We start from the raw sequence: 25,706 nt of genomic DNA, 5'->3' as shown, positions 1-25,706 counted from the left end.
AATGGGTTGTGGAATTCATTCAGGAGCTACTAGAGAAGATAGAATTATCTTCTGAAACCATACATAAGGAGTGAGACAAAATTAAAGTACAGACAGTTTAAAATTAGGTTGGAAATAAAAGAAAGGGAGATACGGTTAAACAGTAACAAGAAGTATTTAAAGAGACTGACAAATGTTAAAAAGTATTGCAAAATAGGGGGAATCTCGCAGAACAAGAAAAGGAGCAACTGCAGAATGCTAAACAGAAAATAAGGGATTACCTCGAGAATATGCACGAGTTTAGAAAGATTGCTGTTAAACAACTGTTTTTGATAATTCTAAATCACAAAAACTTTTAGCAAAACAACTCAGGTAACAGAAAGTGGAAAGGGCAGTCACCAACCTTAGGGAACCTATAACAAGAAGATAACAGGCCCTGTAGAAGTATTAGAAATATTTTGGAAATTTTATGAAAATTTGTATAAAGAGAAATATGGAAATCAAGAAAAGGTACAAATGGAAATGTTTATGGAAGAATTAAATATGCCAAAGTTAGAGGTAGATGAAGCTCAATTACTAACAATTAGGCTAGGAAGGGATGAGATAAAAATGGCTATACATAACCAATCTATAGAAAAGTCCCCAGGAATAGAGGAGAGGCTAGATTCTGCCCTTTTGAGCTGGAAATTTCTAGTAAAAGGCTTATTGCGCCTGCTTATTTGAACTGTTTCTTTGTGAAATTGGTGCGCCTTGGTTGCTGTAGCATAGACTAGATTCAGGCATCCTGAATCTAGTTTTGTTTGTATAACTTGAGCACTAATACAGGCCATCTCTTTTGGAGAAGGTTCCCCTGCACCCTAGTGCCAGGAGTGTGCAGTTAGAACTTGTCTGATTGAAGACTGCTGGAACAGGGCTCAATTTTGAGCTTTTTTACTGGTTAATTGTGTAATTTGTTTAAATTAGTTTGCTCGTTTTCTATTGTTATATAAAAATTGCACTTTATTCATCTGCTTTTACTGTATTTGTGTTTCTTCCCACGTTATTACTTTATTTTGCTTTTGCTGCTTGTTCTTAAAAGTACTTAATTGCATTTATTCTGCTGCATTTATTACTGCTTGTTAGTAGCCTGATTAACTTGTAACTGTTATTCTAAGCCTTTGGTTGAAGCACTTAGGCTTCAGACCAGTTGTTTTACATTAAGAATGCTTGTGGTCTGCACTGTTGAGGCAGGACAGGTAGCTTACATCCTTCCAAGTTGGGAGTTGCTGATTGAAGGCTTAGTGTCTGTTATTCTAAAAGTGTATTAGTTCTGGTTTAAGCACTTGGGCTTAGGGCCAGTTATTTTACATTAAGAAGGTGTGGTCTGCACTTTTGTGGGAGGAGAGGGTAGATTCTGCCCTTCTGAGCTAGGAGTTTCTGGTTAATGGCTTATTGTGCCTGCTTATTTGAACTGTTTCTTTCTGAAATTGGTATGCCTCGTTTGCTGTAGCATAGACTGAATTCAGACCTGCTGAATCTAGCTTTGTTTGTATAACTTGAGCACTAATCCAGACCATCTTTTTTTGGAGAAGGTTCCCCTGCACCTTAGTGGCAGGAGTGTGCAGATAGAACTTGTCTGATCGAAGACTGCTGGAACGGGGCACAGGTTTTAGCTTTTTATTGGTTAATTGGTTAATACAATGCACCTCTTTTTCAGTCCCCTCCTCCTCACTCTTAATTATTATCCTTTACTCCTGACTTATCCCTCTTTTCACCTACCTGCTTATTGACTCTTCCTTCTTCTCCTTTTCTCTTCCTACTTCTTCCATCTTTATGCTGTATCACTACATCTTGTCATATTTTCCCAAATTCATACTCTCAGTTCAATTCAATGCTATTCTCTTTCCTAATACTAGTACCCTGGATTAACTCTTTCCCAATACTAGTACCCTGGATTAACTTGTACTATTCTAACTTGTAACTAATGAATTTGTTACTGACTCTCCTTATGTTACAACTATTTTCTCAGTCCTCTTCTTTCCCTGACAGTCTCTCCCTAGCAACTAATTCATTGGAATACTACCTTCCTCACTGTTATCTCTTTTCCTACTACCTCTGAATTCTTCTAAACTACATAATAACTGTTCCTAATCTCCTTACTTATTTTTCACATTTGTTTTTTTTTGCTGTTTGCTTTTATGTCTGAGTGTTTAAATTTTTTAGTTTCTCTAAATTTTTGATAGTTTTTATCACTGTTAGTTATTAGTGTTAATGGAGCTTTTCTCCTCGGGCCTCTGCTGAAAATGGACATGTATCCAGCCAGACTAGCCCGGTTAACAAATGTAAAATAAAATAAAATAAAATTTGTTTAAATCAGTTTGCTCATTTGCTACTGTTATATTAAAAAATATATATACTTTATGCATCGCCACTTAGCTAGGGTTAAACTATTAAACTATTCCCGGCACCATAAAGTCTGCTCTTCAAATTTTCCCTTAGAACTAGCCGTATTTTTAGTTTTAGCACTAAAATCTGTTTCTTTGAGCTCAGCACTTATTCAGAACTTGTTGTAAGCACTAAATAAGCTACAAATTACTACAGCACTCAACTTTCCTCACTTGTCTAGAGGAAAACAGTTTTTAGTACTTAATAAATAAGCACCTATCCAGGCATGTCTAAGGGTCAGCTCTCAGTGTTTTCTCCTGTCTACCTGATGAATCTGGGCATCTTGGGGCAATGCATCAATTACTTCATGTACACAGACAACCCTCTCCTCCTACCACCCAACACTACAACCTGTGAGAGAAGCACTTATATAGCCAAACTGGAAGCAAAGCTCTCTTCACCCAAGACTGGACTAGACAGTCAAGAGGAGAAGGTAAACACTCGCACCACACCACAATCATCACATAGTCCCTCAAAACCTACACCACCAAAACACACACATAGAAACATGAAACACACACCTACATTCACGGAGGCTCTCAATAAAAATCTGCTCAAGCAACAGAGACCTCCAAAGCAGAAACGTAAGCAACCTCCACCCCCCAACACAACCCAAATGAAACACAGCCCACAAACTCAGTGTGCCACTCAACCACAGCCCATAAGGCATAACAACGTACTCAACACTCTAGTCAAAGGTGGCTCTATAGTCAGGCACACTGATGTTCCACTCACCAGGTGAAACAAGGAGAAAGTTACTGTCAGCTGCCTGTCAGGTGCCATGATCTATCACATAATGCACACACTCAGGTCACTCCACAACAAGTACAAATATGACTCTGTCATTGTCCATGTTGGTGTGAATGACCTGAGACGTACCTCCCTGGAGTACATGCTAGGAGCTCTCAGATCGTGTAGCCCAGGCAGGTATGACCCTAGCCCTGAGTAGCATTCTGCCGTCAGCCAGAATGATACCGCAGTACAAGGACAAAATGACTGACTTCAACAAATGGCTAAGCTTCTGGTGCCATTCTAAGGGGATCCAGTATCTGTCTGCCTGGGATGACATGATCGACAGACCACGATGCTTTGCCAGAGATGGCCTGCACCTGTTGCCCTTGGGATTCCGGATACTGGCTAAGACTCTTGCCACCTCTATAGTGCCTTTTTCAGGCAAGGTCCAAATGACAAATTCACCACCTTAACGGGTACAATCAAGCAAAATCTGAGGGTAATGCTACTCAATACTAGAAGTCTAAACCTCAAAATGCATTCAGTCGAGGCACTCCTTAAAATGGAGAACTTCGACATCTGTGCAGTGACACAGATCTGGTTCAAGGCACCAGAGAGCACCCCTGCATTACCAGGCTATAAATCATACCACACCTTTCGGCCACCTAACCTGGACCGAAACACTAAAGGCGGAGGCATGTCCATATTTATTAAGGATATCTACACCTCCAGGCTAGTTGCTCAGCATAATGCATCTGAGATTATCCAAGTGCAACTAACTCTGGGCAAGACCACAATCCAAATTGTAACTTGCTACAGATTCACCCACCATGCCCCAGGATTCTCACTCCTCATTTCTTGATATACTGGAAAATATTAGAGTACAACCCAACACCCTAATAATGGGCAATTTCAACTACCCCACCATTAACTGGGAAAACTACTCATGTACCAACTTTTTTGCTCAACATTTTCTGGAATTCATAAATTCCAACGTCTTGGATCAACTTATCCACACCCCCACCAGGGGCGGCAATATCCTAGACCTGGTCATTACCAACATGGGCGACCGGTGTTCCATACCAGAGGTCAATTCCTTGTCGGTCAAATCCAACCACAAGCTAATCACCTTAGACATCCGCATCCCACCCCCATTAGGGAAACCACCGTAAAACATTTCTCCAAAGCCAACTTCATGCTTCTTAAGACAGAAGTGACAAACTTCACGACACCCATGCAGATGGGCAATAGAGGTACGACTGCTGAATCCTACACAAATGCACTTTATAAGCACTTACACGAGTGCATGGATCATGCTATCTCTAACAGAACCAAGGTGCTATCCTCCAAAAAAAGGAAGCCAGTCTGGTGGTCCCCTGCCATAAACAAACTCTACAACAGAAGAAAGAAACTGAGGGAAAAAAACGCACAGTACGCTGAGTAAAGTATCCCTTAATAAATACAATGTCCAGAAGAAGCAACAAAAAGGGAATTCACCAAAGCTGAAAACAACGAAACAACTCCAGTCTCTTGAAGTGAAGACTGGAGTTGTTTCGTTGTTTTCAGCCTTGGTGAATTCCCTTTTTGTTGCTTCTTCCAGAAGAAAGAAACTGTTGCAAAAAAGAGTAAAATTCCATGATTGGAGGAACTCCCTGGTCAGCCTCAGTATGAAGCTGAGTTCCCTCATAAAATCCTCCAAAGCTAGTTACGAAAACAAAATTGCCACTGATTCTAAAGACAACCACAAAGCATTCTATAGCTATTTCAAGAATCTCAATGGCAACACCCAGATCTGCTCTGAGTTACAGCACAATGGCACTAAATATACAGAACCAACTGATATTGCCAATATCCTGGCAGATAGGTTCAGTGCTAACTTTACCCCCCTCTCACCCGCTAAAGGGCCCATCTCTATACCAGAAGAATGCAAAGTTCCTCTACTCACAGCTGCACAATTAAAAAAAACACTTTCCAAAGCTAAGAACACAGCATCCATGGGACCTGACAACATCCCAGGCTGCGTTCTACATGAACTGCAGAATGAACTGGCACCCTACCTAAGCACCATGTTCAATCATAGCCTCACCTCAGGCTTTGTACCCACTGAATGGGGCACAGCAATGGTCATCCCACTCCACAAAGGGGGAGCCACCACAGACCCCGGGAACTACCGCCCCATTAGCCTAAAGAGCCTGGTCTGCAAGGCCATGGAACGTATCATCATGGATCTTATACACAAAGACATTGGTAATCTCCAAACTCTGGACCTCACCCAATTAAGGTTTGTAAAAGGGAAATCATGTCTCCTAAACCTGATAGACTTCTTTGAAGCAGTCAGCAATGCCATAAACGAGGGTAAGGTGGTTCACACGGCCTATCTAGATCTTGCCAAGGCTTTTGACACCACCCCCCACTCTGGAAGTATAGATAAATTCATTAAACTAGGTATAAATCCCTATATCACAAGATGGGTTGCCAACTAGCACACTGACAGATCCCACACTGTGAAAGTAGCAGACTCCAAATCTGACTTCAGACCAGTGACAAGTGGAGTACCACAGGGTTCAGACCTGGGTCCTCTCCTGTTTGGTATCTACTTTTCTGAAGTACAGGCTAACACAGAAGGTCTTTGGCTAATGAAGTTTGCAGATGACTGCAAACTAGGAGCCATAATCAAAACTTCTAACGATGTGGATATCCTACAAAAGGGCCTCACGGAGACAGATGCCTGGTGTCAAAGCCACGGCCTCAAGCTCAATGCCAAAAAGTGCATTGTCATTCACTTTGGTAAAAACTCTGTACCCATGAGCTACCACATAGGTGGTAGTCTACTTAACACCAAAAGTGTGATAAGAGACCTTGAGACACAGGTGGACAGTAGTCTCTCCTCTGATAATCACATCGCCACAGTAGTCAGGAAATCCTTCTACATGGCACACCTCATCACAAAAGGTTTCTCATCCAGGAAAAAAGAGGTCATTGTTCCCCTCTACGTGTCACTCATTAGACCCATTATAGAGTACAATGCCCCTTTTGGTATGTACCTCACAAGACATCTACAACAACTGGAAAGGCCACAGAAATACCTCGCAATGAGGATTACTGGCCTCAAACAGATGCCCTACACAGACCATCTCAAAAAACTTCAGCTTTACTCCGTCGCATATCACCTACTCAGTGGCAATCTCTGCCTAACATACAAAGCTATGTCAAACCCAGAGCTGTTGGACATGCTCTACTTAAAGAAATCCCAACCCCTCCAAGCTACACGCTCTAGGGATATAAGCATTGTCACTACAATAAACAGAACATGCTGGAGGGATAGATTCCTGTCCCAGTGACTTCCCATACTCTGGAACAAACTACCTATCTATATCAAACAAAGCTCCTCATTAGCACTCTTCAATAAAAATCTTGATGATTGGGTGGGAAATAGGAAATTCACTCCAGGGATCACCTCTGTGGCTCTGCTCGACAAGGGCACAGGAAAATAATTTTCTTGGATGGTGAAAGCCAGGGTACCTTTTTGGCTAGGCTTATATAGACCCTAGGGCCAATAGCCTAGTACCTACCTATGAACCTATAATGTGATAGTATTCGTCACAGGGTATACAGGGGCAGTCACCCAACCTTCTCGAACCTATCCATGCAAATAATTTGGAAGGGGGAATAGAGGGATGGGAGGTTAAACTGGATGAAAATCAGACAACATGGATCTATCATTATGGTAAGTATATAACTTTCATATCCAATGTTGTCTGTTTTTGTTCGTTTTAACATATGGGACAGATTCCCCAGCTGTCTTGCAGGATGGTGTCAAGGAAGGACATTCCTAAGGATGGTGGAGCCAAACAAAGAATGAGATCCTGATTGCATATCCAACTTATGCTAAGAAACAAAAGCATGTACAGTGGATCAAGTTGCTGCTGCACAAATGTCATCAATCAGTAGTTTCTTAGAAAAAGGCTGTTGTCGTAGCCACTTCTTGGTTGAATGTGCTTTAAGTTTGGCCTATAACTGCAAACCTAGTGATGCACAAACAAAGGAAATGCAATTTGATAACCATTTGGATAGCATGACTTTTGTAACAGCCGTTCAAAGTCTAGTATTAGAGTAGGCAATAAAAAGATCAGAATTTCTAAGTGTTTTTATTCGGTGTAAATAGAATCTGAGTTGGCGATGAACATCCAGCATGTGTAGAATGTATTCCCCTTTGTTTAAAAACTTGGGGGAAAAACACAGCTAACTCTATAGATAGATTTAAGTTTGATATGGTTACCACCTTTAGTATGAAGAATGAATTAGTTCAGAGAGGAAACTCCATCCTCATGGAACACTAAGTATGCAGGTTTACAAGAGAGTGCCTGTAACTCTGAAATGTAACTAGTGGAGATGATAGCAACTGAGAAAATCATTTTCCAACTCAAAACTTTAATATCTGCAGAAGCAGCAGGTTCAAAAGTTGGTTGAGTTAGGGTCTTGACCATAATAGTAATATCCCATGGAGGTACAGGATCCCTGACAGGGTGACACAGCAGAAAGGTTCCTCTAAGAAAAGCCTTTGAAATTTTTAAAGGAGATACTGAAGTGTCATTTTATCCAGTATGAAAACTGTTAATTGCTGCCATCTGTTTTTACTTACTGCTGTACTGGAAAAATACCAGCATAGAGCTGAATATCTATTACTGTTTGTGACCTTTGGAGCTTGCAGTACAATCTTTTGTCTAGAGAGGGCTAGCTGGTTCTTCATGGCAGGGAGTTTCAGATTGGTCTGAAATACTAACAGGGCTCTGTTTTTGTGACTGGATAATTTGACTGGTACTTGCCTTAAATAACTAGTGTTTACAATGGCGGATTTAGGCAGGGGCGCGCGACACCCCCTTTTTAAAGCTGTTCTCCGAGTTAGAAAAAAAAAGAAATGCACTGCACTGTGCTTTTGTTAACATCAGAAAATGTAATACCAAAATATGTGTTCCGATAAGCACCGAACTACAGAGTTGAACGACATCCTGTTCAAGTTACTTGAATCAAGTATTGAAGGAGAACTGCTGTAGTGAGCATGGAACAGTGTTCAGAAACACTGAGGTTTTTTTTTTTTTCCTTAAAGGGGAACTATACCAACTGAAAATGCCTTTTCCGTTCTCGACCCGAAACCTAAACATCAGTACTCACCCTCATATCTCATTGGTCTAATAGGCAGCCCCACCCACAGAATCATGCTTCTGCATAACCCTTTGTCCCTTCGATATTTATATTCCCTACGGAATGAAAAACGCTGTGTTTGTGTTCCAGGCAGCATTATAAATCTATCCTGCTTTCTGTAGATGGACAGAGCATTGAAAGTTCCAGTTTCATTATTTAAATAATGCACATTTTGACTATTTGTGGCTGAAATAGCTGCCATTTTTGTATTAATTGCATTATTTTTTAAGACGTGTTATGTCATAGGCATCTATTTTGTAAAGTTGTATATTTGTCAGTGCAACTCTCGCTTAAACATAGCAGTAACGTCTTCTGATTACATAACGGCAAATAAATGTCAGTAGGTAATTGCGCAATGCCAATTTGCAGTAGAATGCCTAAATTAGAGATCTTGCTTGGAATATTTTTTTACTCCATAGTACAGAGTTCCGCTGTGGCGACCCCTAAAGCCGAAAGACACAAACAAACAGTGTTTCTTATTGCTATTATTCTCTAAAGTCATGATATAAATCCCGTTTCCTTGATGGCACAGACTTTCCAAGCAGAGTCAGTAACACATACAGCTAATGTATATGTAATGACTCAGGACTGTTGCATGTGAAAAGGTAGTTGTTACTTGAGTTATGGTCTTTGTATCTACTTGCCTGTGAACAATTTCTGGTCTTCCTAATTGGCAATGGCAGTGAACAGTTTTAGGACTGTAGTTTCAAAATGCAAGCAGCTGCTCGTTTTGCTTAAGAATTGCAATTAAATGCCGTTAGAAATAATTTTACAGCTTTTGAAAAAGTTTATTTTTTTTTACCTTGGATTGGCATCTGAGTGAGTGTGCTTGTGTTTAACTGTTTGTGTGGAACTGCAGTTGGTGTATCATCTGAATTCAAGTTCTGTAAGGGCTTCATCCACTTTAATTGCTTGCTAGCTCATCTATGTCCTGGTTAGGATTGTTGTTATGCCGTGTGACCATACCTTTCAACTGTCCACATTTTTGCCTCAAATTTTTATGTTCATCATAAAATTTGTGATTCTCTGAATTTTTGTGGCAAATCAATGAATACAGAATTCAATAAATAATGACAGGATTCTGAGTTTCAGACTTCATATATTTCAGAAATTGCATGGCAAAACAAAACCTTTTATTCTAGCAACTTGCAAGTTTATAATACATATTTAAATTTAATATTTAAAAATTGTCCCTATTTTTGGGGGTTTGTCCAGATGTTTTTATACTAAGAGGTTGACAGCTAGGCATGTGACATTCTTGCATGTCAAGCCAAGTGGGTGAACTGCTATTTTGTACTGGAAGGGTGCAGCCAGCAGTGGTTTAGTAGACTATCTTGTGGACTATAGCAGAAATACTGACAGTGAAGGCACATTTGTCTTCAGTCTAAAGGTGTACGGAGTTTTATCTCTTAATTTTTTGGCATGGCAGTGATTTGGTATGATTGGAGAATCTGAGATATGATGAATGGCAGGAACATTGTAAGTCTATGTTTGTCTAAACAGGTTGTTTTGTGTTTGTAGTGATGCTTGTATCAGTTTTTTCGTTATTTTTTATAAATGTATTTTTTCCTCTCTTCTCAAACATGCAGTTTGTACAGTACTGAGTGTAGCTGTACAGTACTGTTATGCTGCACTAGGATATGGTGACAGTCTTTTTTCCCCACTGGTAATACTCTTGCAGTTAATGACAGGTCTGTCTAATATAGATGTTCCATTTTAAATGTGTGGATAGTGATGAAACACTACACGCAGTGCACTGTTGGAGCATCAGTAATGTCAAGGAGTGTTTTTTTTTTTTACCTTTCCTCTCCCTCCATGTGGAGCTACCACCTGTTCCTCTTTCTGCAGAGTGGTCCCTGTTTGGTTGCTTGCATCTTGTGGGTGGGGCTTAAAATGCCAAATATCCTGAGATTTTGTGATAAAATATATTGGGTTGCATGAACAATTATTTTGTTCATAGGTTCATAGGTTGGTATTAGGCTATCTGCCCAAGGGCATTTATAAGCCTAGCCAGAATGTGTTGGCTTTCGCCGCCCCATTAATTAATTAACTGTGCCTCTGTCGAGCAGAGCCAATGACGTGATACCCGGGGTGTATTTTCTGTTTCCCATCCACTCGTCAAGGTTTCTCTTGAAGTGTGTTAGTGAGGGGCTCTGCCTAATGTAATTAGGGATTTTGTTCCAAATCATGGGGAGTCTCTGTGACAGGAATCTGTCCCTCCAGCATGTTCTATTTATTGTTGTGGTGAGGTTTAGCTCACTAGAGTGTGTGGCTCGCTGTGACATGGATTGCTTTAGGTGGAGCATATCCATTAATTCTGAGTTGGACATGGCTTTGTAGGTCAGGCAGAGATCACCTCTGAGTAAATGATATGCCACTGAGTACAGCCTGAGTTTTTTCAGTCTGGCTGCATAGGACATATGTTTTAGGCCAGTAATCCTCTTGGTGAGCTACTTTTGTGGTCTTTCCAGCTGTTGGAAGTGTCATGTGAAGTACATTCCAAATGGGGCATTGTACTCTAATGATGGGCCTGATGAGTGACGAGTAAAGGGGCACTATAACTTCTCTATTTCTAGATGCGAACCCTTTAGTAATTATTTGGGCTACATAGAAGGATTTCCTAAATACTTTGGCGATATGATTGTCAAAAGAGAGATTACTATCTACCTGAGTCCCCAGATCTCTTACTACCTCTTCTGTATTAAGGGGGCTGCCACCTATGTGGTAATTTGTGGGTGTTTTGTTTTTCCCAAATGGAATGACTATGCATTTTTTGGCATTTAGCTTGAGGCCATGACTTTGACACCAGGTGTCAGTCTCAGTGAGGCCCTTTTGGAGGATGTCAGTGTCAGTTATGGCTCCCAGTTTGCAGTCATCGGCAAACTTGGTTAGCCATAGTCCTCCTGTGTTTGCCTGTACTTCTGAGAAGTATATGCAGAACAGTATCTGAAACACCTTAATATTATTATGAAACAATACAAAAATGCTCATATTGTACAAGAGTGAGTTTTTATTTTGGCATAAAGGTCAAGTTTGGGTCTTTATACTGGCTGTTGCTATAATTTGTCTTGCAAAATCTCACATTTCTGTAAAAATATATATGGCAGTCCTACCGCCATGTAATTTCCATATATTGTAAAATGGGTATATTAGGAAACTTTGTTTTATAGTTAAGTCTGTTAAATGTCCTATATATCTAAACTTTGGGCATGCTACTTTTGAACCAATGTAAACTTGTCACTGTCTCTCTCTTTACTGTGCACTTCTGGGCTAAACCTGAAAATGGTACATTTGGATCCACATTTGATCCCGTTTAATTAATGAAACTTAAATAAAATGTACATTAAAATGAGCTTGTTCATTGCACCAGTCCTCCTACCCAATTATCAAATGAATAAATAAATGACACATCTCATTTACTATGTTGCCATTGTTTTTAATGGTGTTAACTCCATGGTATGGGATATAGACTTGTATGTAATATTTACTGCAGGAATCTGAGAGCTAAATATATTTATTTTATACTATATACCTATTTGAACTTTACTATTGTATCCCTTCTTGATTACTGCTTTTTTAGTAGGGCATTGAAATTCTGACTGCTTTCACCCTTGATAATGCTGTGGGATAATTTTTCTAACCATTTTGGATAGAAACTATTTTTTCTTTTGCTCTAGCCTCCTAACACTTATAACTTTACACAACTCTACAAGATTACTTTTAGAAATACTGACCCTTCCGGATTATCTCCATTTCAAGGCAATGTTTCCACATGCTTTTAAAGTATTCCTTGAAATTCTGTCTTTACCTTGGGTTCTTCTACTGGACGACTTACAGACATTTGTTAGTCTTTTTCAGTTCAAAGATATTTTTTTGTACTGGTCTCTTAACAGGGACGGGACACTTGTCTGTCTGTCATTTGGCTTTTTCCCTGTAAGGGGTCGCCACAGCGGAACTCCGGTCCGCTAATGATTGGCAGTAGATTTTTTACGAAATGCCAAGGTGCCAGCTCGACACCCAACCTTCAACGAAGGCACGCCCATTTACGCACGCATGTCTTTCGAACGCTATCCAACCATGGGTGGGACATGCAGACTCCACACAGAAGGCACACCCAAGCCAAGCTGAGAATCGAACGGGAGAACCTCTTGCTGTGAGGTAACAATGCTACCGCCAAACCACCGCAGCATTCAGGGATGGGACACTATATTTCTAAATATGAACAAGAACCTATTCATACCTGTGCCTCCTTTCTCCCCTCTTTCAGTTAAATATTAGATCATTGTCATATTAGTTGCATCTATTCTTAACAAATGCTTTCATATTATATTTAACTCGGTATGATTATTTAAACTTATAGTCTAAAATTATTTAGATGTTTTTGTATTTTTTGAAGACTGTAACATTATCTTACAGTGTTTTTGTAACACTATTGGGCTTTTCTCTCTGGGCCTTGGCTGAAAATAGGCACCTACCCAGTTGTACTTTCCACATAATCAAATAAGCACAGCATTATCGCTTTCATGGAGCAGAGAGTCTCTGACATGTCAAGAAGTTCAAAGGTATGCCTCATAGTCTGATTAGACTTTTTTTTTTGGAGGGGGGGTGACAAAACATATAAATGCCTAACTCTCTTTAACGGAATGCAGTTATAAATAAAACATGTTTTAATATGCGTTGTAGTAGCATCTTGAAAATGAAATGCAGTTCGGTATAGTTCATTAGAGCAAATGCATCTTTCTGAAGACTATCTAAAATATGTTTTCTTTATTTTTCGTCATCTTATCTAGTCTATACTTCTCAGTCATCCACATTTTTGTCATGTTTTGGTCTTCTCCATGTAAAATGTGTGTGTATATGTTTTATTTTAGCAACTTTCTTACGCTTATAAGAATCAATACTTAAAATTTGTCCCTGATTTTGTCCCTTTGTCCCAAATTCTTGAGAAAAGAGGTTGATAGATATGAGCCTCTCCAAGAAATTTTGGGATAAAACATTTCTTCTGTTGTAAAGCATCTTATCTTAGGTTGTAAAAAAAAGGCAAAATATTGTAGCAACCCTACCCCTACCTATACTTCCCAACTGTCTAGAATGTTGTAAAATGTTTAGGTTTTTACTTCATGTTACACATGAGTTTAGGGTGAGAAACTATACCGTAGGCTTTAGACAGGTCAAGGAAAAAGGCAAAACACGTTTGCCTGAGTCCCTGTTTTTGTTTATGGTGTCAGTGATTGACAGTAGAGCAGTAGTTGTACTGTATGCTGGGTGGAAGCCATGTCAGGTGGATGTTAAGAGCTGTTCTTGTAGGAGACAGTGAGGAGTTGTTTATGAATACATCTTTTGTTAAAGTCACATTTAGTCAAAACTAGACAAAATAGTTCTGCTACAAACAAAATGCAGAATTTTCCAAAATACACAAGGGCTGAAAATAGCACTGCAGGTGTTATTTTTTTTGGGGGGGAGGGTGGGGGGGCTGAATTATATACACTGATTCCACAGATGCACCAACTCAGAGATGGGACAATTTCTTAAAAACAGGGCATCACTACTGGCGTACAGGCATCACACCATCAGTGATTTCCCACAGAAAAAAATTCAACCTGAAATACATCCACAACATGTTTGTGACTAAACATGATTCTACCACATGTGCTTTCTACTAAAGGAGAGAATATTGCACTTGTTTGCATTTAATCTGAGCCTGTTTTCCGTACACTAGTTATTGGTAAAGGGTAGGGGAATCGGGGCTGTTTGCAGTCATCTGCAAACTTAGTTATTAGTTAACCAGAGATCCTTGTTTATAGCCTACAGATAAAAAAAGTAAATGCCAAGAGAAGGTGTTTAAATACTGAGCACTCGGGACAGGACTGGTTGCCTTCATGCTTCCTGGTAAGACAATTGCCACTGACACTATGAAGATTCTATGTTTTAGACAGTCTACTATCCATCTTATCATCATCACTAACCTCCCTTTTTCCCCATTTTCTACATGGGGTCAGGGATCATGTTAACTGTCACCATCTCTCTCGATTCATTGCCTTACTTCTGCCTTCTTCAACACTCATGCCTGACTGTCGCAGATCTTCTCACACAATCCATCCACCTCTTTGCTAGATGCCCTCATTTCCCCTGACCTTCTTCCTATCTGTCCCAAATCATCTTCAACAGATTGTCTTCTGCTTTTCTGCACATGTGCCTGAACCACTATAATCTGTTCTTTGATCTTTTCTGCAATTGCAGCTACTTGAGCTTCTGCTCTTTTGTCCTCATTTCTTCATATTTATCATATCTGCTGTAACCTCATCTGTGCCTGCTGCTTTCCCTGACTTCATTTGCCTTAGTGCTATTCTTGCCTCTTCTAGGATGGACACCTCTTGTCTCCAATGTAGACTGTGTCTGGGACAGTACAGCTTCTATGGGGTTTTCTTCATTCAGATGGTGCTGAAAGTACTCCTTCCCTCTTCCTTTGATGTCCTGTGCACTGGTGAGCAGGTTTTTGTTGGCATCCCTTATGAACGGTGTCTGTTTTCTTTATCTTTCTGTCTTTGTCTTGCAAACTGATACAGTGTCTTTGTGCCACATACTGAGTCACTTTTCAGAAGCTGAAGCTCTGATGTCCTTTTCTTTGCTATTGCAACTCCTTTCTTAGCTAGCCAACCAGTATACCTTCCTAGCCTGGTCAATCTTTTCCATCTTCCATGTTTTCCTGAACTGCTTCTTTCTTTCTTTTCATGACTTCTTGGACTTCTGTATTCCACCATCACCTTTCCTTATGAAAAGAGAAAGGCCTCCACTTTGGAATTACTATGCCTGTATGATTCATTTTTGATACCTTTCTCTGCCTTGTTTCTGATAGTCATAGTGAAGTAGTAGTTATGATGTTAATTAATAGGTATACAAATTTAGCTGTCCATATTTTTGGCTGGATATATCTGCTTTCTAAGAGCCTTTGTCTATATTTTTGACGTCTGTAGGTTGAGAGGTATGGTGACCTCAGTTTGTTTATGCATGTTTTCATAAGTTGCTAGTGACATGAAAGGGGATTGGTAATGAGCTAGTATGTAATATAGCAATAACCCACGCCTGGGTGTGGGTAATGCTGGATTTACCCATGGTTGGCGTGGTTTGGTCCCGAGGGCAAAGCCCGAGGGACCAAACAAAGACAACCATGGGTAAATCCAGCATTACCCACACACAGAAGTGGGTTATTGCTATTATACAATGACATTATTTAAGAAAAGAAATAATTACTTTTCTTAAATAATGGCATTGTATAATGCCTCTTTGCTGCCCTTCCGCAGCTGTCTGGTGTTCATGGCAGTTCTGATGTACTGCGCATGCCTACGCAGTACATCAGAGCTGTGGGCAAAAGCAACGGAGAACGCAAGATCTCCGTTGTTTTTCACTGTCTCTCTATGTTAAATGGGTTTAACATAGCGAGACAGCTTTAAAATAAGCAACGGAGATCTCCGTTGCTTATTTTAAAGCTGTCTCGCTATGTTAAACTCATTTAACACAGCGAGACAAGTTTAAAAAAAAGCAACGGAGATCGCAAGATCTCCGTTGCTTTTTACACACTGTGTCGCTATGTTAAACTCTTTTAACATAGCGAGACAGTGTTTTATACTAACGGAAAAAGTCCGGGCGACCGGACCTTTTTCCGTTAGTATATTGAGGGATTTACAACGGGCACGCTGGTTGGGCTGGCCAATCAGCGTGCACGTTTTAGAGAAGGCATTGTATAATAGATTATCTTATTTACATTAACAATGCATGGACCATTTCTAGGTCATTATTTCACTGTATAAGCCCAGTTATGATGGAGCTCTGGAGGTATATAGATAACCCTCCACCAGCCATGGGGACTTTCAAAGTAAAGAATCTGAATAAGTAGTAGGCATTGAAGTTGGGCATGAAGGGTGTGTTCTCAGCACACAGGATAGCATTGTATGACTCCTAGCTTATCTGCAAATGTGACACAGTCACTATAAATTACTTTTATCCCCTGTCAAATAAGGTAAAAAGTTTGAATGTAAAGAAAGTGATATTGATACTGGAGCACAATATTTTAATAGCCAATAAGCAAGCAAGAATAATCCACAACATGCACACATCCCAGCTACAGAGTGGTACTACCTAATCTGCAGTAGGTATCCTGTATATAGTGGCTAACTTACGAGTAAATTCCCCAGTTCAGTGAATGCCTGCAGTTACTTCAGAGTGTTTGATTGTCTCAGAGTGTAGAAGGGGGTAAAACAGCCTATCTGCAACTACCCCACCTGTCTACTACAGTTGTTTACTGTACTACAATTATATTAGATATCAGAAGATGCCAGGCCAATCCTACAGGCTAGACTTGTAAAGGCTCCAAGGCCATTAGCCTAGTACACACATATGAGCCTAACTATCTCCATGAACATTGTATTAGAGGTCATTTATCTATCTACTTATCAACTGAATGTACATTGCTGTCTTTTCAAACATGATGTCAAAGCATCTTTAGGTGATCTTTACACATCCCCAAAAAACAGTGTCACTCCAATCCTGATAGTTGACTAACCAGACTGCGCCCCCCCCCTTTTGCAGATTCCTGGATCCGCCACTGGTTTAAACCAGTTTGTACTTGTTTGCTAGAAGCTACAGTGGGTTAGGCCTTCTGCTGTTTATGCTGAGAGACTACAAAAGATAAGTTGCTTATTTTCAACTGTTTCTGCACTTCTGATAAAACAATATTTGTGGCATGTCTGTTTAAACTGTGCAACTGTTTTTTTAAGCCTAGTGAATTCAATCCTTACCTGTGTTCTGATCTTGTATCACACCCACCTGCCCAACTGCTGTTGCGGTATTAAAGCTTGGTGACTTTTGAGCTGCCTACCTCTACTATAAATTTCATATTGGACAACCCCCAGTCCCATTACATCAGCTCATTCTACTGAGTACAGTGAGATCGGTTGTGAAGGGCCACCCCTTTAGCTCTTCGGTCTCCTCACTTTCTACTGGAAAAAAAAAACAAAAAACTTGTGCCTCTTCCTACATCACTTTGCTTGTGCTCTGGTATTCAACTGCATTTAGTTTGCTGCATTTGTTACTGATTGTCGGTAGCCTTATACTTAATTTGAGCTGCTTTTTGCTGTTGTGATTGTGAGCTAATTTATCACATTTACACTGTTTTACAGTGAATTTACTGATTAACTGTATTTCATTGCTATTTACTGCATCTCGTTACTGCTAAATTGCATTTTACTGCATTTCATTACTGTTTAACTGTTTTTTCATACTGCAAATTCTTTTTTTTGTCTGTAGTGGTTAATCTGTGTTTTTTTGTGAGTTTTATTGTTTTCTTAACCCTTAACTTGAGTAGCATAGTTTGATACAGGTTTGCTGCATCCAGAGCTGCAGCTGCATTGTTTTTAACCCTATGTGAGGTATTCCAGCTACATATTCTCCCTTAGTAGCACTTGTGTGACCACCTAGCAGTATTACTCTTAGACCTCCCGCCCTTTACTCTCTTAGCTCTCTTTGGCCTCCCTCCCTCAGTTTCTGACAAATATGGATGGACAATTTCCTATGTTTTCTCCTGCCAGTCTGGTTGATATGGGCATCCTGAGACAGTGTAGCAAGTGCCTCATGTACATGGACAACCCTATACTACTACCACCTAGGAACACAATTTGTGAGAGATTCAAATACATTAAGATCCTAGAGTCAATACTTTCTCCCTCGCAAGCCAATATATCTGGTACTGAGAAGGTTGTCAATATAAACACCACACCTCAACCACCATCCACACCTACACAACACACACCCACATATGTGGAGGTCCTCAACAAAAAAAAACCTAAACAAAAGAGACCTCTGAGGCAAAAACACATGCAAACTCCACTGCCCACCACACCACACACCTCACATACTCCACACACCTGTGTGTCACAGCCACTAAGGCCTAAACATAGACCCAACATATTAATCATAAGAGACTCCATTGTAAGATACACAGATGTGCCCCTCACCAGGCTGGATAAGTAGAAAGTCACTATTAGTTATCTGTCAGGTGCCAGAATCTGCCATATCCCCCCTGCACTCAAGTTATACCAGGTTACTCATCCTATCATACATTTAGACCCCAAACCATAGGTAGCAAAGCAAAAGGAGGTGGAGTTGCAATATATATAAAAGAGATACACACTTCCAGGCTGCTTAAACAGTATGACACACAGGAGACACTCCAGGTGCAGTTAACCATTGACAGGACCCCTATTCAAATCATAGTTAGCTACAGGCCCCCAACTTTGACTCAAGATGCCCACTCCACCTATCTGAACCTCTTCGAATCGAATCTATCAAGATTCTTCCCTTTACCTTGATCCTGGGTGACTTTAACTATCCAACCATAGACTGGAAGAACTATTCATCCCAAAGCACAAATACTCAGAGATTCCTTGATTTCGTCAATGCAAATGCCTTGCATCAGTTGGTTGACACCCCCACAAGAGGTAAAAATATCTTGGACTTGGTCACTTTTGAAGTTACTTTCTCCCCCCTATCACCCACCAAAATTGGATCACATAAAAAAACTTCTCGAAAGCTGATTACAACCTCCTGAGGGGAGATATAAATAGCATTATGGCACCCTTCCCCACCACAGGAACTGGCACATTTGCCCAAACCTACACCAAAGTACAATACGAGCACTTATATACCTGCATGGAATCAGGAATACCCGACAGGACAAAATCCTCCTCCTCAAGGAAGAGTAAACCTGTCTGGTGGACATCTGCAATAAATAAACTCTATAATCAAAGAAAAAAAACTGCTGTTCAGGACCAAGAAGGAGCAGGTGCCTAACTGGAAGCAATCTCTCCTTAGTCCAAACAAGCAAATAAGAGCACTAGTAAAATCCTTCAAAGCAAACTTTGAGTCCAAACTGGCCACATTTCTAAAGACAATCACAAGGCTTTCTTTGCATATGTCTGGAAACTCTTTAACACAAGCACCCAGATCTGCTCAGAAATGGTGGTCAATGACTCCACATACACAAATGCCATAGTAGCCAACCTGCTGGCAGACAAGTTCAGTGAAAAATTCACCTCTCTTTCCCCCCATCAGTAAATCAGGACATTCCCAGGACCTGCCCCCTTCCCCTTATTTCTAGGGAGCAAGTCATCACTGCCCTCTCAAAGGCAAAAAATACAGCCTCCATGGGACCAGATAACATCCCAGGCTACATCCTACATGAACTCAGACAGGAGCTTGCAGCACCATTAGGCACCTTATTCAACCAAAGCCTGAGTACTAGTCTGTCCCAGCCGAGTGGAGGACAGCCACTGTCATCCCTTTGCACAAAAGTGGAGCATCCACCAATCCAGGAAATTAAAAACCCATCAGCCTAAGTAGCCTAATCTGCAAGGCTATGGAGCTGATTATCATGGACCTTATTAACAAGGACATTGGCAACCTCCAAACACTTGATCCTACACAGTTTGGTTTTGTCAAGGGGGAGGTCCTGCCTGCTAAATATGGTTGACTTCTTTGAGACAGTCATCAAAGCCATGGACGAGGGGAAGACAGTGCACATCACCTACCTTGACCTGGCTAAAGCCTTCAATACTGTTCCCCACCTGGGTATAATAGATAAACTCTCTCAACTAGGTGTCAATCCATATGTTACCATATGGGTAGCAAACTGACTCATTGATAGAACCCACCTAATCAAAATAGGAGAAGCCACCTCAAGCAGTTGACCCATAATGAGTGGTGTACCCCAGAGATCAGTCTTGGGGGCCCTAGTTGTTTGGAATATACTTTTCTGAGGTGCAGGTCAAAACCAGTGGGCTATGGCTGACCAAGTTTGCAGATGACTGTAAGCTGGGCACTGTCATCAGTTCCCCTAGTGATGTGGACATCCACCAAGAGGGTCTCACCCAAACATATGACTGGTGCCAGAAACATGGCCTCAAACTGAATGCCAAAAAATGCATCATCATCCCCTCTGGGGGGAGTGACATCCCCACAAATTATCACATTAATAACAAGGTCCTAAGCATGCAATCTGTCAAAAGGGACTTGGGCACCCAGGTTGATAGCAGACTGACATTTGACCACCATAATGCCTCCATTGTATGGAAAGCTTTCTACATGGCCCACTTCATTAGTAAGGGTATCTCATCCAGGGACAAGGTGGTCATAACATCCCTGTATTCTTCCCTTATAAGACCCATTATTGAGTACAATGCCCCTTTTGGCATATACCTCACAAAGCACATGCAGCAGCTGAAGAGATCACAGAGGTTCCTCACCAGGAGTATCCAGGGCCTCAAACAGCTACCCTATGCAGAGAGGCTAAAGGCCCTGTCCCTCTATTCAGTCTCCTACAGACTCCGCAGAGGTGACCTCTGTCTAACATACAAAGAAATCTCAGACCCTGCCCTGATGGGACTGCTACATATTCACAAGTCTAGCTCCACTTGAGTAACTCACATGCCCGACCTCAACCTGGTCTGTGACATCAATAGGACTTGTTTGCAGGACAGATTTGTGTCTCAGAGACTCCCCCTTCTGTGGAATATACTCCCATTCCACGTCAAGCAGAGTACCTCATTAACACTTTTTAAAAGTAACCCAGATAACTGGATGGGGAACAGAAAATACACCCCTGGGATTCCACCCATGTCTCTGCTAGACAGGGGCATTGGGTGCTGACTTGTTGGAACATGGGCTAAATTCTTGGCTAGGCTTGTAAAGACTTCAGGGCTGTTAGCCTAGTAACTTCTTATGATCCTATGATCTGAACTTTAATGGTAGAGTAGCTAGATCCTTGCTGAATACGTTCAGCTAAAAATTCCAAAATTTATGGTATAGGAGCAGAGAAAGAGTCCAGAACCTTGGCCACCACCCAAAATGAAAACTTTTTCCATTTGCTCTGGTAAATCTTCTTTGTAGTAGTTTCTGGCATGTCATCTAACTGTAGTGAGTTTCTGGGAGACTGCTATTATATCAACAACACTACTTGGGAGCCTGACACATCTGGCCATAGTCAGAATTAGAGGAACCACACAGTTAGTTTCATGGTAGACTTCTCAGGCTGAGGCATTCCAGATGGGTGAGAAAGAAGATCTTGATATTGATCCAACTTCCATGGTGGATATGCCAGTAGAGGCCACAGAAAGGGGAACCACATATGGCGGAGCCAAAAGAGTGAAATGAAGATTACTTTGGCCTTGCTCAGTCTGGCTTTCTGAAATAATGTGTTCATGGGTTAATGGAGAAAGGCATACAGGAGCCAGGGGGGCTAATTGTGGACTAGAGCACCCCTTGGTGATTGACCTGTAGAGAGATCAGGGCAAAGTAACTCTGTACTTGTTGCTCAGGTAGGACTGAAATAGATTGCAGCAAGGTTAGCTGCAGCAGCAGCTGAAAATCAGTGTTACCAGTGTTGGATTGATAAGCTACTCATGACAAGTTAAAATAGCCCTGTTCAGTTTGTCTGCTAGAACACTGGAACACCCCAGAATGTGTATTGCTATCATAAAACAGTGTGAAGACATCACCATTGCCAAATTACCATGGCTTCTTGACACAGGGGATAAGAATGGATTCCTCCTTGTTTGTTGATGTACCACACTACAGCCATACTGTCTGATTGTATGGATGTCATACCCTTGGGGAGGGTGTGCTAAAAAGCCTGCAATGTGAGAAGGACCACCCTCATCTCCAAGACAATGATGTGATGATTTGCCCCTAAATCTGACCATGTACCTTGGATCATTCTGCCCTTGAAATGCCCCCACCCCACCCTAGAAGGGAGGAGACCATGGTCACTACTGTTGTCGGTGTGACTGAGTGAAAGGGTAGCCCTTTGGTTATTGATGATGAAGTACTCCATCTTGTGGTTTGCTGTCTGCAAATATTTGTAAGATGAATTCTGGGATGCAAATGCTAAAACTGTTGTGAACACTGAACTGCAATCATCCACTGAAGAATTCACATGTTGTATCAAGCCATGGGGACCATTAATATGACAAACACTATGAGAACTAGCAGACATAGTATCAATCGTGCAGGGGGTGGTGATGATGTAACACATGTGAGACTGTTAGCTGTATAGAAACAACTCTCATTGTAGAAGAGTGACAATTTGAAGAGTGGTATTGAGGTGGCATCTGATAAATTCTATTGGTTGTGTTGGAAGTAATTGATACTTGGGAAAATTCACTGATATACCTAGATCCAGTAAGCATTGGTGGAGAAGATCCAGGTGATGAACCATAACATGCCTGGATGTAGCAGTTAGGAGACAATAGTAAGGGAAAACTTGGATCCCTAGCTAATGCAAGAGAGCCGCTACCACTGCCATTCTCATGGTGAACAGCTTGGAGGCTGTGGTGAGACCAAATGGCAGGGTTCTGAAATTGGAAATGATTGGTTCCCAGCCAGAAATGGAGAAATCTCTTGGATTGCTTCTCTATCTTCACATGATAGTAGGCATCCTGCAGATCTATCAAGCACACCCAATCATCCTTCCTCAGAAGAGGTAGTATGGACTGTATTGTGACCATCTGGAATTTTGCCTGTTTTACAAACTGTTTAAGATAATTGAGATCCAAAAATGGTCTTAGATTCCCTGTTTTCTTTGGAACTAAAAAGAGCCTTGAGTAGACTACAGATTCTAGTTGGTCTGTGGGGACTCATTGGATGACTTGTTTTCTAGCAGCTTGGCAATTTGCAGTTCTGCTGGTTCCAATTGACTGAGTGGAATGTCAGAAATCAACTTTTTCTTTATAGGAGGACAAGAAAAGGGAAAGGAATAGCCTCTGGAAATGATGTTTTGCACCCATTTGTCCCTTGTTAATTTTTGCCAGGCTTGAGGGTGCAGAGATAAATGCCTCCCAACTGCCTCCACAGTGCAGCGGTTAAATCTTCAGGGATGCTGATAGGGCCTCTTAGTAAAGGGATCACGGAAGCCCTGATTATACAGTCCGTCTCTGCCTCTTGGGTGATGTCCGTTAGCATTACCCCCACCTCTGCTACATGCAGGTACATCATCTGAATGGTAAGAGCTCCATGTCTTGCACTTCCACATTTCATACCACTCTTTGATTCCTAGAATAGGACCTTTGCGGAGCAGAAAAACAAATACCTACTGCAGAGAATGTCTTACTATCCTGTTCACTACTGGTCAAGGTATCTTTAACTTTGGGCCCTAAAAGTGTGGAGCCATGTTGTTGAAGGATGTTTTAAAGTCTTCTGCAAAATCACAAAGATGCATCCAGGCATGTCATCTGACTGTAAGACCTGTGCATGCTGCTGTAACCAAGCTATCAGCTACATTAGATATGAGACATGTGGCTATGTTCGATGTTTATTGCAGGGTTGAAAGCTGACAGTCCACAGTCTTTTGGACATCTGCTGGCATAACTCCAAAAAGATAATTGGAAATTTATTTGGTCGAGTTCCTCTGAAATCTGATAACATAAGCAAGATAGTTCAGTGACCTGAGTGCAAAGGTCACTGACGAATATGTCCGTTTCCCATAAATGAGAGTCCACAAAAAGTCCACAAAAAAAGTCCACAAAAAACTAGGAGCGCTATACAGAAATAAGCAATTTCTCACCAAAGCAGCAAAGACTTCAATAGCAAATTCCCACCTTATCTCCACCCTACTTTATGCCTCTCCAATATATACCAACCTAAGGCAATGTGATCTAAACAAGCTAGAGACCTGCTACAACAAAATTGCCAAATTCGCCACAGGGGCATCCTACCGTAGTCACCACTGTCTCTCACTTGCTGAACTGGGCTGGCTTGAACTCCCTCACCTCCTTCAGTGGTATCAACTCTCACTCGCCCACAAACTAGTAAACCATCCACTAAATGTCCCATCCCTCCAGAATCTACTCCAACCCTATCACACCACCAGACCACTAAGATCCAGCATCAAAAATCACTTGCAGATCACTAAAGCCAATAACTCTGCTGGTGAAGCACTATTCTCTTGCACCATAGCCAAATTATGGAACTCACTCCCACCCACAATTACCTCCATACCATCATGCACCCACTTCAAAACTTTACTAAAAGCGCAGCTAAAAACATGCTGGCTATGCCCTTGCAACTCCCACTCTAATATAATCCACCCCATCCAACCACTACCTTTCTTTCCACTCCACTAACTACCTTGATTATAGCAAGCTCAGATGCTCATAAGCCAGTACTTATTATACAGCACAAACTTCTTCTTCTTGTAACATTTAACGTCTGGTATGCACTTCACAGATAAACATTCTAGTTGTCTACTGATGTACTATGTTCTTCATCTGTAAATATGTTGTAAGTAATTGCTATGTAAATTGTTATTCACTATGTAATCCAATGTATATACTGTCTGTTTATTTTAACTGTGGAGCTTTTCTCCCCGGGCCTCTGCTGAAAATGGACCTATGTCCAGTCAGACACTCCCGGTCAACAAATTTAAATAAATAAATGAAAGAGGGGAGGGAGGGACTTTGGAAATTAGATCATCATAAGGGGTGGAGGGCAGGGAAACAGCCTTATTATAAAACAACATCAGCAATAAGGGTATGAAGGTTGGGTAAAAACAACTTGGCCAGATAGAGAGGCATATAATCAAATAAAGGCAATATCTGGAGCTCTTTCAGAAACTTGGCATACTCTGTTGAATGCTTTCTCTGCATCAAGACCTACCAACAACAGTGATATTTTCTTAGATTCTGCTTCCATCTAGATCATCAGAGTTCTATTAATTTTGTCAAATATTTGCCACCCCTCCACAAAACCATAAGAGAAGATGCCATTATCTGCAGATGATATTACTTTGTAACTGATATAGGACCATTTCAATTCTAAGCCATGATTATAAAGTTATACAAAATAAATATCCACTATGAGAGATTCCTTCCTGTCATAAAACAGTAAAAGTAAATATTTAAAATCAAGCTTGGACAGGAACTAAAGCAGCAATTTGAAAAGTTCAACGACCAACAGAAAATAACTCCAGATAACGTTGTTTCGTAAAAACTAGAAACTTGTTTAATTCAGATACAGAGTAAGTGCTTTCACCATCAGGCTTCTTCAGACTACTAAGCTCATACAATGCATTGACTTATATATTAATATTAGATGTTAAAAACAATTAAGTTAATTAACTTTTAAAGTGACAGAACGCAAGACAGTTCAAAAGACGCAAACATTCCAACTGATACAAATAGGTAAATCCAAATTCATTCTTTGATAAAATTAATACATAATGGTTTAACCAAAACCCTAAACATTCAGACATATCCTAACAATTCATAAAAAATACTGATAAAACAGTACCTGATTATTCTAATCTATTACCTAAAACTCTATGA

Source organism: Protopterus annectens, chromosome 2.part1 (genome assembly GCF_019279795.1).
Source record: "Protopterus annectens isolate FY-2018-M chromosome 2.part1, PAN1.0, whole genome shotgun sequence".
Taxonomy (NCBI): domain Eukaryota; kingdom Metazoa; phylum Chordata; order Ceratodontiformes; family Protopteridae; genus Protopterus; species Protopterus annectens.
The sequence above is the reverse complement of the archived record's forward strand: the minus strand, read 5'-3'. Positions refer to the sequence as shown.